Here is a 13,904-nt window from a genome sequence, read left to right as displayed (position 1 = left end):
GGGATGAGGTGTATAGTTGTGTGTCATCAGCATAAAGATGGTACTGAAAACCAATTTTGCTGATGGTCTGTCCAATTGGGGCTGTGTAGAGAGAGAAGAGAAGAGGGCCAAGGACTGAACCCTGAGGAAGGGTGAGAGGAAGGGGGGGAGAAGTGGAGCCAGCGAACGTTACACTGAAAGAGCAGTCAGATAGGTAGGAGGAGAACCAGGAGAGAGCAGTGTCCTTTATGCCGATTGAGTGGAGCATAGAGAGTAGGAGGTGGTGGTCAATGGTGTCAAAGGCTGCAGAGAGGTCAAGAAGAATGAGCAGAGAGTGGTCACCATTACCTTTTGCTGTTAGAATGTCATTGGTTACTTTGATGAGTGCAGTTTCTGTAGAATGTAGGGGGCGGAAGCCGGACTGTGATGGGTTTAGAAAAGAGTGAGTGGAGAGGTAACTGGTAAGGCGGGGAGTAGACCAGGCGCTCCAAGAGTTTAGAGATTAAGGGAAGATTGGAGACTGGTCTGTAGTTGTTCGTGCAGGAAGGGTCAAGGAAGGGTTTTTTTTAATAATGAAGTAATGATGGAGTGTTTGAAGGAGGAGGGGAAGATACCAGAAGAGAGGGAGAGGTTGAAGATTTTAGTTAGGTGAGTAGTGACGACTGAAGAAAGAGACTGGAGTAGATGTGAGGGGATGGGGTCAGTGGTGCATGTAGTGGGATGAGAAGAAGAGAGGAGCCTGGAGACTTCGTCTTCTGTGACTGGGTCAAATGTGGAGAGTGATCCCGAGGGGATGTGGGGAGGGATGGGAGTCCTGGCACTTGGAGGCTGGGAGCTGATTTCCTGACGGATGGTGTCTATTTTCTCTGTGAAGTAGGAGGCCAAGTCCTCGGCACAAATGTCCGTGATGGGGGCCTGCGCTTTAGGACTGAGGAGGGAGTGAAAGATATCGAAGAGTTTTTTGGGGTTGTTGGATAGTGAGGAGATCAGGGTGGTGAAGTAGGTCTGTTTTTGGCGAGGTGAAGGGCAGAGTTATATGTTTTTAACATAAATTTATAGTGGATAAAGTTTTCTAGTGTGCGAGTTTTCCTCCATAGGCGTTCGGCACTTCTAGAGCAACACTGGAGAAATTGGGTTTGCTGTGTGAGCCAGGGCTGTTTTACTGTGTTTAGAGGTTCTGAGGGTGAGGGGCGCTACTTGGTCCAGCGTGCTTCTGAGAGTGTCATTGTAGTGGTTTACAGCCAGATCAGGACAGGAAAAAGAGGAGATTGGGGACAGTGATGAGTGAAGGGAGTCTGTAAATGTATGAGGGTTAATGGCTTGTATTTTTCTGAATGTGTGATAGGTAGGAGTGTGCTGGGGCAGGCGAGGATTTGTGAGCGTGAAGGAGAGAATGTTATGATCAGAAAGGGGAAGGGGGGAGTTGTTTAGGTGGGGGATTGAACTAAGCCGGACAAAGACCAGATCAAGGGTGTTTCCGTCTTTGTGTGTCTCAGAGGTTGAAAGCTGTGAGAAGCCAAGAGAAGTGGTTAAAGATAGAAGCTGGGATGCGGATGAGGAGGTGGGGCTGTTTATGGAGATGTTGAAGTCTCCCAGGATAAGGGTTGGTAAATCTGAGGACATAAAGTGCGGCAGCCAGGCAGAAAAATGGTCAAGGAACTGGGTGGGTGAGCCTGGACCATGGACAAGATAAAGATTCCCAACTCACATCAGGACTACAAGATCCCAGTTACTTTCAGCTGCATCACATCTAATGTGGTGTACTTAATTATATGTACCAAATGTCCAGCTGGGGGTCTGTATGTAGGGGAGACAGGGCAAAAACTTAGAACAAAGATGAATTCTCATCGCCACACAATAAAAGAAAAAAGTATAGATCTACCTGTAGCAAAACATTTTTTGTTTCCCTGATCACAGCATCATGGACATGAAATTACTGGTATTAAAAGGTAATTTCAATTCTCAGAGAGACAGAAGAGTTTGGGAATATAAACTTATTACAACCTTTGACACACTGTGTGCAGGAATGAATGTGTCTCATGGATTTATGTCATTCTACATCAACTAAGGAATGTTCTCCTCAGACCTGTGGGGTCATCACAAAACTCGACCAGACTTCAATCACAGAACAATAAAACTTTCACACTCCTTATCTATGAACTGCTCCAATATTTACGACCACAACTGTTTATCCCTCTTCCATACTCAAAGTTCTGCTTCACATCACTTATCTCATCTATTGCATTATTTCTATGTCCTATTGTGTATAAATATGTGTCACTTCAGATTTCATGTTATACTATGCCTGATAAAGAGACCTGAGTAGTCCCGAAAGTTTGCAATTTGTTACCAACTTTTCAGTTCAGATCAACCACTGAGGACTCTCAAATCTTGATATACGCAATATTCCATATGGGGAATTAATTAGGACGAAACAAAATTGTACGGATAATACTGCGTTTGATATGGAGGCCAGTGAAGTTTGTGACAGATTGGCAAAAAGAGGTTATCCTGACTGGAATCTTAAAAAAGCATACAAAATGCTATCTCGCCTACAATGTAAGGATCTTCTCAAAAATAAGGAGCGAAAAAAAGTTTTGGGATGTGAAACTTCCAGTGTAACATTCTCTACAACTTATAGTCCGCAGTATAACAAAGTGGTGTCCATTATAAAGAAATACATACCAATGTTGCACAATGATCCAGGGCTTAATAAAATTCTTACCAATGATATTCTGTTTGTGGCTAAGAAAGCACCCACGCTGTCCCCCAGTCTTTTCCTGAGTGAAGAGCATAGGCATTCTGAATCTACTACCTGGTTAAACCTTAGTATTTTTTTCAAATGCGGAGCGAACCGCTGTAAAGCGTGTTCACACGCAGTGAAAAAGGATACTTTTACTTCACTACAGTGGGGAAAAAAAGTATTTAGTCAGCCACCAATTGTGAAAGTTCTCCCACTTAAAAAGATGAGAGAGGCCTGTAATTGACATCATAGGTAGACCTCAACTATGAGAGACAAAATGAGAAAACAAATCCTGAAAATCACATTGTCTGATTTGGAAAGAATTTTTTTTCAAATTTTGGTGGAAAATAAGTATTTGGTCAACTACAAACAAGCAAGATTTCTGGCTCTCACAGACTTTTAACTTCTTCTTTAAGAGGCTCCTCTGTCCTCCACTCATTACCTGTAGTACTGGCACCTGTTTGAACTTGTTATCAGTATAAAAGACTCCTGTCCGCAACCTCAAACAGTCATACTCCAAACTCCACTATGGTGAAGTCCAAAGAGCTGTTGAAGGACACCAGAAACAAAATTGTAGCCCTGCACCAGGCTGGAAAGGCTGAATCTGCAATAGGCAAGCAGCTTGGTGTGAAGAAATTAACTGTGGGAGCAATAATTAGAAAATGGAAGACATACAAGACCACTGATAATCTCCCTCGATCTGGGGCTCCACACAAGATCTCACCCCGTGGGGTCAAAATGATCTCAAGAACGGTGAGCAAAAATCCCAGAACCACACGGGGGGACTTAGTGAATGACCTGCAGAGAGCTGGGACCAACGTTACACAGGCTACCATCAGTAACACACTACGCCGCCAGGGACTCAGATCCTGCAGTGCCAGATGTGTCCCCCTGCTTAAGCCATTACATGTCCGGGCCCGTCTGAAGTTTGCTAGAGAGCATTTGGATCATCCAGAAGAGTATTGGGAGAATGTCATATGGTCAGATGAAACCAAAGTAGAACTGTTTGGTCGAAACACAACTCGTCGTGTTTGGAGGAGAAAGAATGCTGAGTTGCATCCAAAGAACACCATACCTACTGTGAAGCATGGGGGTGGCAACATCATGCTTTGGTGCTGTTTCTCTGCCAAGGGACCAGGACGACTGATCCATATACATGAAAGAATGAATGGGGCCATGTATTGTGAGATTTTGAATGCAAACCTTCTTCCATCAGCAAGGGCATTGAAGATGAAACGTGGCTTGGTCTTTCAGCATGACAATGATCCCAAGCACACCGCCAGGGCAACGAATGAGTGGCTTCGTAAGAAGCATTTCAAGGTCCTGGAGTGGCCTAGCCAGTCTACAGATCTAAACCCTATAGAAAACCTTTGGAGGGAGTTGAAAGTCTGTGTTGCCCAGCGACAGCTCCAAAACATCACTGCTCTAGAGGAGATCTGCATGGAGGAATGGGCCAACATACCAGCATGAGTGTGTGCCAACCTTGTGAAGACTTACAGAAAATGTTTGACCTCTGTCATTGCCAACAAAGGATATATATATAACGAAGTATTGAGATGAACTTTTGTAATTGACCAAATACTTATTTTCCACCAAAATTTGAAAAAAAAATATTTCCAAATCAGACAATGTGATTTTCAGGATTTGTTTTCTCATTTTGTCTCTCATAGTTGAGGTCTACCTATGATGTCAATTACAGGCCTCTCTCATCTTTTTAAGTGGGAGAACTTGCACAATTGGTGGCTGACTAAATATTTTTTTTCCCCACTGTACATAATAATCGTATGTATAAAATACATGACTTTATTAATTGCAGCACGCCCTGGGTTATATACGTTGTTGAATGTATTACATGTAACATCCAATACATTAGTTGTACTACTGTCCCTTTAAAAGTACGGATTAGAAGGCATATATCTGATGCAGTTAATCCTTTGGCCACAAATATTTCAGCAGTTTCAAAAGCTGGGCTGTGGAGTTGGTAAGCCAAACCTCTCACTCAATTTCCATGACCCCGTACTGTAGCACAGATTCATCTTGGCTAAAAGTCTAGACCCTTAGATCAGGAATAGGACAGACATTTATAAGACATTTCATAACTTTCCCAAATTCTTATGAAAAAATATTCCCCACAAACTGCATTGAACTACTGTACCAATTTATTATATATTTTAGGAGTTGTAGTTGGTCCATTTTATACCGACTCCACCAAAATGGACTCCGACTCCACAGCCCTGGTCAAAACACTTCCAAATGTTCCATAAAGGGGAAGTTTCAGCAGTGAAATTTCAAGGCATAGAAAAAGAGTATAAACCTATTCGAGGGAGGAAACCATAGACGCGTACTGCTAACTAGGGAATCATATTGGATTTTTATGTTGGAAACCCGAGTACCCTTTGGACTGAATCTCAGGCAGGATCTAATACTACAATATTAATGACAGTTTTGCTTACAGCTTGGACATGGTATATCGCTAGTTTTTTATATTTATTCTATATTTGTATCACAAATATTTTTATTTTTTCTACATGTCAATGTTATTAACTTTAGAGGACAATAATATGTGTGTCACTAACGTTTTTATTTCACTCTTGTCTATGTTAATCATACTGACCTCAGAGACTTGTGAGCATATGATAACTATTCTCTTTAATTACAACTTACCTTTATATGCCCACTAGTCCGTTCAGACAGACCATGATTAAGCCTGTACGTCGAAACGCGTAGGTCGAGATAGTGCACACAAGGATCACACCTAAGTCTTATTATGGTGGTAACAGCATTTTATAGTCGCTCAATAAAAGCTGTTTTATTCAAGTTTATAGCCTGATACGCTGGATCATTCCTTCTATTTTCTGATTCATGAACCAGGCTACTATGACTGGATCCGAGCGAGGCTGAGACTGCACCACACCCCAATGGTGAGCGGACTTTACATACTTTTTTTTTCTCTAACATTTACATTTTGAGCTATATTATAATGAAAGTCAAATATATGGGCTTCATAGATCAGTATTATTTATAATTATAAGGTCATAGATACACATTGAATATATCTTGTGTTCCACAATAAACGTAACCCAAACCCCTTTAACTAAAGAACAGACGAAAAGTGTAGCATCGGTGTCTCTGCTCCCTGCCAGGCAGAGACGCCGTCCCCCTTACCCCCGCGGTCCTGCTCCAGTGTCTTCTGGCCTACCTGGAGCTGCTGCTGGTGCACGCAGCTTCCCTGGCTCTGTGCTTAGGGCGCACGTGCGCTCCCTCCCTCTGAAAGGGGCCGCGCGCGCCGTCCTAAAAAGTCCCCGGCCAATCACCGGAGGGCTTTCCCTATAAGAGGCACCTCCTCCAATATTGAGGTGCCCGTGCAAGGTTGTTGATTTGTGATTCTTACTTTGCTTCAGCCCTTAGGTCCTCTGCAAGTCAATCCTGTTCACCAGTCTGATCTTCTGCTCAGTCCGCTAGCCTTCTCTTCTGCCCGACAGTCTGTCTACAGTCCAGTCCGCCAGTCTGTCTATGGGCTCTGCCCGCCTGCTTACCTGGAAGCACCTGCCGTGCCTGCCTGCCCACTTACCTGTAAGCACCCACCTGTTACCTGCTGTGCTTGCCAGCCCGCTTACCTGGAAGCACCTGCCTGTCACCTGCCGTGCCTGTCCGCTTACCTGGAAGCAACTGCCTATTACCTGACCTGCCTGCCTGCCCGCTTACCTGGAAGCACCAGCCAGCTACCTGTTGTGCCGCCAGCTTGCCTACCCGGGACACTCGCCTGACTATCTGCCTAATCAGCCTGCTTGTCTACCCGGACCACCCGTCAGCCTGCCAGCCGAAGCTCATCCGCTGTATCGGTCAGTTCCTGCCTTCTGAACCGTGGGAGTCACCTGCTCTCATACAAGGTCGGTCCCAGAGTGGCACCTGGTCCCTCTGCTCGGTTCCTCCCTGGTTCACGGAGTCGACTGAGCCGCCGTGCGACCTTGGTCGGACCGAGTTGATACTTAGTCACGCCCCTCTGGCCCCTCCTTGCACCGCAGCACAGAGGTTCCACCACCCGGATCCATAACAAAAAGCATAAAAAGACATTCCTCTCTGGAAAAGATAACAGGGGCCATTACAAAAAACAAGTCAACTAGGAAGACATACACTACTACACTATTAGGGATATTTGTTTTTCAGGCAAAATTTCAGGCTGAACCTAAAATTGACTCTAATCTTTTCAAATGAATGTAATGTGACCACCTCTAAACTTTTGAGTGCACATGTCCAACTGTTTAATGTTTCACTACTTTTTGCATAACTTGCTTGTCAATCAATTTCGAGGTTCGATTAGAATTGATAAATTGATAATTAAACAGTCCTCCTCATCACGATGTTCACATTTTGACATCATGAGACCAAGACGACACCTAACAATTGATCAACAATACCTCGCCATTGCGAAGCTTCAAGCAGGATGTCCTCAGATGGAAGTGGCCACTGAGCTTAGAGTGTCATCAGCAGGTTGCAACAGAGATACCAAGTGACTAGAAGAGTCACAGAAAGGCAAAGAAGTGGATGTCCTTTGTCCACAACCCACCGTGATGAGTGAATAGCAGACAGTGTCACTTCCGACCATTCAAAACCATTTACATCAGCATGATCTACAGGCTAAATGACCTGCAAGGGTACCTGACCGTCTTGCCTGGGCCAGGGAGCATTTACGCTGGACGAGGGACCAGAGGGGCTCAGTGCTATTCACTGATGAAAATCAATTCATGCTGAGTAGAAATGATGGCTGTTAACGATGTTGGAGCCATCAAAGAGAGAGTGCTATGCATCAGCCACTGTTGTCATCAGACGAGACTTTGGTGTTGGTATTGCAGTGAGGGCAGGTGTGTCTAGTCAATATAGAACTGCCATACACTTTGTGAATGGTATAGTGACGATTCCCTATTACGTGAATAACATCATTAATCCAGGTATTGTGCCTCTGCATGAACAACAAAGGCCTAATTTCATCCTCATGGACAACAATGCTCCAGCTCATCAAGGTCGCATCATTAGGGAATGGCTGCTGGAGACTGGGGTAACTCAAATGGAATCGCCTTCTCTTTCTTCAGACCTAAATCCCACAGAAAACCTATGGGATTAGCTGAGTCATGATGTAGAGGCTCGTAACTCTGTACCCCAGAACCTCAATGACCTGAGTGCCACCCTTTAAGAAGAGTGGGATGCCATGCCTCCGTAGACAATAACTCGACTTGTGAACAGCATGAGACGTCGTTGTCAAGCTGTAATTGATGCTCAAGTCACATGACAAGTTATTAAGACAGACATTAGAGTGTTTGAGATGAGGAAATTACCATTGCATGCTTCTACTTAAATGCTCTACTTTTATGATAAAATATCACTGTAGCGGGAACTTTTTACGTTTTCCGTAAATTTCACACAAAAGCTAAATATCCCTAACTTTTTGTGAGTAGTGTCTTTTATAAGCGTATTGATGTAAATGAATAACATTCTTAAAGGGAAACTGTCAGTAGAATTCTGCTAAGCAAACTACATACACTGTCAGGTGGGCGCCGTTACACTGGTTAAAATGATATCTGGGTTGATGAAATCCGTCATGTGGTTCTCTTGTAATCTTTGATTGCAGTTTTCAGTTAATGAGATTCTGGTCCTTTGGGGCATATATCGGCAGGCGTTAGATGTTACTGCGCGAGCGCCATTCTGTTGGAGCAAAGAATTTTTTTAGCTCCAGCAAAATGGCTGCGGAGCGTGCGCAGTAGCATCTATCGGCTAGTGTTAGATGCTACTGCGCATGAGCTGGCACTATTTTTCTGGATGTAAATTTTTTTTTCTCCTAACCCCATAATAGAAAAACCCCATTATAGAAAATAGGAGGCAGGTCACTGAAGGATCAGTGACCTGTCATAAGCTCATACTACAGATTAATATATAAGCAGAGCACCACATAAAGCCCTACCCACAGGCCCGCCCCGAAGCACAGGCGTATAATTATCTCAAAACTGAAAATAAAGATTACACAAGAACCACAGGATGGATTTCATCAACCAATGTATCATTTTAATCAGTGTAAGGGCGCCCACCTGACAGTGTATGTAGTTTACTTAGCACAAACCTGCTGACAGGTTCCCATTAAACATAACCATATCACAGGTACTTTTAGAATTAAAAATATCAACATCGCTTATATCAGCAGTAGAAAATCATAGGCACTCAGTCATAACCACTTCTCTTATCGTGAAATATGATTCCTATTTTTAATTCCTATTTTGCATCTGTTTTCTCTCAGAAAGAAAATGTAACATCAACTGATCTTCACTGTCCTTTCAAAGGAATAGAAGAATCCAAGTTATCTGTAAACAGAGAGATTGTGAGGGAATATTTAGCTAACATAAATGAGTTCAAGTCTCCAGGTCCAGATGAATTACACCCCAGAGTACTGAAGGAGATCGTAGAAGAAATTTTAGAACCACTCTCCATAATCTTTGAAAATTCTTGGAGAACAGAAGAAGTCCCAGAAGACTGGAGAAGAGCAAATGTTGTTCCTATCTTCAAAAAGGGGAAGAAGGTGGACCCAGTGAACTATAGGTTGGTGAGTCTGACTTCTATACCAGGAAAGATCTTTGAACAAATTATTAAACAACATGTATGTAAGTAACTGGATAAGAATGAAGTGATTAACCAGAGTCAGCATGGGTTTGTAACTAACAAGTCACATGAGACGAACTTAATTTCCTTCTATGACAGAATCACTGACTGGGTGGTTCAGGGAAATGCTGTAGATATAGTATATCTTGACTTTAGCAAAGCATTTGACAACGTATCTCACACCATCCTTATTGAAAAAATTACCAAGTATGGAATGGACAAGGCAACTGTTAGGTGGATTCATAACTGGCTTAGTGATCGGACTCAAAAAGTGGTCGTAAATGGCTTCACATCCAGTTGGATGAATGTCTCAAGTGGGGTACCTCAGGGCTTTGTCCTGGGACCTGTATTGTTCAACATCTTTATCAATGATTTAGATGAAGGAATTGAGGGTAAACTGATTAAATTTGCTGATGACACAAAGCTAGGAGGAATAGCTAACACTAGAGAAGAGAGAGAGAGGATTCAAAAAGACCTAAATAAACTGGAGAAGTGGGCAGCAACTAACAGAATGGTTTTTAACAGGGATAAATGCAAAGTACTACATCTGGGCAATAAAAATGAAAAAAGCATATACAAATGGGAGGAATAGAGCTAAGCAACAGTACATGTGAAAAAGACTTAGGTATACTAATAGATCATAGACTGAACATGAGTCAACAGTGTGATGCAGCAGCAAAAAAGGCAAATACAATTCTGGGATGTATTAACAGAAGCATACAGTCTAGATCATGTAAAGTCATTATCGCACTTTACTCCTCTTTGGTCAGACCTCATCTGGAATACTGCGTCCAGTTTTGGGGAACCACATTTTAAAAAAGACATCGACAAACTGGAGCAAGTTCAGAGAAGAGCGACGAGAATGGTGACCGGTCTGCAAATCATGTCCTATGAGGAACGGTTACAGGATTTGGGAATGTTTAGCTTGCAAAAAAGAAGACTGAGAGGAGACTTAATACCTGCCTACAAATATCTCAAGGGCTGTCACATTGAAGAAGGATCATCTTTATTCTCATTTGCTCAAGGAAAGACTAGAAGCAATGGGATGAAACTGAATGGGAGGAGACACAAATTAGATATTAGAAAAAACTTTTTGACAGGGTGATCAATGAGTAGAACAGGCTGCCACAAGAGGTGGTGAGTTCCCCTTCAATGGACGTCTTCAAACAGAGGCTGGACAGACATCTGTCTGAGATGATTTAGTGAATCCTGCTTTGTGCAAGGGGTTGGACCAGATGACCCAGGAGGTCCCCTCCAACTCTACCATTCTATGATTCTATGATGGATCACTGCCCATCATATCGCAACTGCCCTTCATTGGAGTCCATCAACTGAAGAGCTTCTTTGGAGGATTCAAATATATGGACTTTGCCAAAAGCAGTTACTCACAGCCAAGCAGGATACACCATTGCATAGGAGACGTCTAAAGCACGGAAGTGTTTCTTTATATACATAAAGTGTGCTCTCTTTTTCTGAACCTCTGCAGAGAAATCTGGAAATAAGAATATTTTCCTCTCCTCAATAATCAGATTAGAGTGCTATCTGGCTTTGCGCAAGATGGAGTCCTGCCTTAAAATGGAGCAGCTTAATCCGCACAGAGTGAGGTGGTGCCCCAGGAGGTAGTGGGCACATTGGAACTCTGTGAGCCATCTCAATGGCAAAGAGAGGTGAAAATGTGTCCTTTCCAAAGCACTGTATGAGCCAATTTTCAAAAACTAATCATATATTATTTCTTTTGAATCTGGTGTCCAGATTATCCGTTTTAAGAGCATATTAATATTTTGCACATTCTTTTTAGCATCTTTCTGGATGATAGGAATTTGGTCTACAAGTGTACTCACTATGCCTTCCACCTGTTTTGTTCACTCTTTTTACAGGGCTGTCAGGTCCAAATCAATGTCTGCAGTCACACTGAGCTCACGCACTGTGCACTGCAGGGAATCATCGGTTTCTGACCCGGGACCGGAGGGTATGTATGAGTTATACATACTATCAACCAGGGCCCGTCTAGTGAGCGTGGCTTCACTCCATACACTTGTATTGAGCGAAGCCTATTCCCCTCTAGTGATGCGGCCTTCCAGTGGGCGCGGCTAACTAGACGGCGAGGCCTCAATCCATACAAGTGTATGGAAGTGAGGCCATGCCCACTTGCTGGGAGTATGTATAAGACATACATACCTTCCGGTCCGAGTCAGAATCCAATGAATCCCCGCAGCGCACAGTGGAAAAAAAATTGGGATTAAAACATTTTGCTAGGGAAAAAAATATTTTTCATTTTCATGTCCCAATGTTATAAACTTTTGTGAAGGACTTTTAAATCTAAAAAGGTCATTACACCCCTAGATGAATTCCTTAAGGGCGGTGTAGTTTCCAAATTGGAATAATTTTTTTTACTCCATATTCATGAATTGCTTTTTGCCATTTTGAAAAATTTGGTACAAAAATAGTCAGCGAAAACTACAAGACAAAATAAGAAAAGTGACTGCAATAAATTGCAAATGATAGATCGGGCCCATAGTTTTTCATTTCAATTTGCATTAATGCCTGTGAATTACATAACGGTTAACAAACATCCTGACTGCTGTTTTGCATAAAACGAGGGGTGCAGTTTTTAAATTTTTATCACTTTTAGGGGTCTCCTGAAATATGATCTCATCAAAGTCACTTCAACAGTGAAAAAGGTCTGTTAAAAAAAAATTAACATTTTGTTGAAAAAAAATGAAAAAATGCTGCTAAACTTTTAACCCTTAACCCCTTCACAACCTTGGGTTTTGTCGTTTTTGCTTTTTCATTTTTTGCTCCCCTTGTTCCCAGAGCCATAGCGTTTTTATTTTTTGGTCAATATGGCCATGTGAGGGCTTATTTTTTGCGGGACGAGTTGTACTTTTCAACGCCATTACTAGTTTTACCATATCATGTACGGGAAAATGGGAAAAAAATTCCAAGTGCGGTAAAATTGCAAAAAAAGTGCAATACCACAGTTGCTTTTTATTTACTTTTTTACCACGTTCACTGAATGCTAAAACTGACCTGCCATTATTATTCTCCAGGTCATTACGAGTTCGTAGACACCAAACATGTATAGGTTCTTTTATATTTAAGTGGTGAAAGAAAATTCCAAAATTTGGTAAAAAAAAAAAAATAGCGCCATTTTCTAAGACCTGTAGCGTCTCCATTTTTCGGGATCTGGGGCTGGGTGAGGGCTCATTTTTTGCGCGCCGGGCTGACGTTTTTATTGATAACATTTTGGGGTAGATCCGATGTTTTGATCGCCCGTTATTGCATTTTATTGCAATTTTGCGGCGACCAAAAAATGTAATTCTGGCGTTTATAATTTTTTTCTCGTTACGCCGTTTACATCCGTGAGGGTCAAGCAGGTCCGGGAACTCCAGTTAGACAGGAGGGACTTCAGAGCACCCGAGCGGGACTGAGAGTGGGGAAGCTCAGGGCTGGAGGGAGAAGACCCAGCGTGAAGACGGTCTAGAGAGGAACACAAGAAAGTGGGGTTCCGTCAGGTGCTCCTAATCTACCTGAGGCCGGCTGGAAGGGCAAGATGCATGTGCACAGTGCTGAGCCCTGTCCCTGGCTGGAGTGGGGGGAACTCAAAGATAGGGGGAACCAGTAGTGGTTGTGGGTGGAGGAAGCATGTTATTTCTTACCTATTTTGTGTGGTATGACTAAGGGCGTAAAAAGCAAAATTGCAAGTTATCAAAATGTATCTTTTTCTGTAGTAATTAATCCTTGTGACTGTTCATAATCAAACTACAATTAATAAGTTCTGTCTTGTTCTTAATGATTCGTGTGATTGTGTATGGCGTGGGGGGGGGGGCTGTAATCACATTAGACAGATTAGGTGATCTTGTAGTGGTCACCCAGGGTACACTCGTCCACTCATCATACTGGTTGTTATATACACACGCAGCTGCGCTCCGCACACGTCGTACACACGCGGCTCCACATCGTACACACCTGGCTCCGCTCGGTACACCTCGTACACATGGCTCTGCTCCGTACATCTCGTACACACGCGGCTCCACTCCATACACCTCGTACAGAAGCGGCTCCACTCCGTACACCTCGTACACACGCGGCTCTGCTCCGTACACCTCGTACACACGTGGCTCCGCTCCATACACCTCGTATGTGGCGCCAATGAGGGTTCAGTCGCCACAGAGGTACTGCACCTCACCCAGAGGTGTGGTGTCTCCTTCTCTCAGGTAAGGAGGGAGTGCTGCCCGGAACCCCAACACTACACTACTCCAGGCCGGCTGGAAGGGCAAGATGCATGTGCACAGTGCTGAGCCCTGTCCCTGGCTGGAGTGGGGGGGAACTCAAAGATAGGGGGAACCAGTAGTGGTTGTGGGTGGAGGAAGCAGTTTAGGGGAGCACCATAGGAGATATATAAAGAGAAGCCATCTTAGGGTGGCAGTTCAGTTCTGTAGATGAGAAGAGATTGTTAGTCAGTCAGGGAGCAGAGTCTCTCTAGGAGCTCAGCTCCACAAGTAGGGCCCAATGCTAGAGGCCCAGGAGGGGAGCA

This window comes from Phyllobates terribilis, unplaced genomic scaffold (genome assembly GCF_046119375.1).
Source record: "Phyllobates terribilis strain yellow unplaced genomic scaffold, ASM4611937v1 Scaffold_5__5_contigs__length_657084704, whole genome shotgun sequence".
NCBI lineage: Eukaryota > Metazoa > Chordata > Amphibia > Anura > Dendrobatidae > Phyllobates > Phyllobates terribilis.
This window is presented reverse-complemented; position numbering follows the sequence as displayed.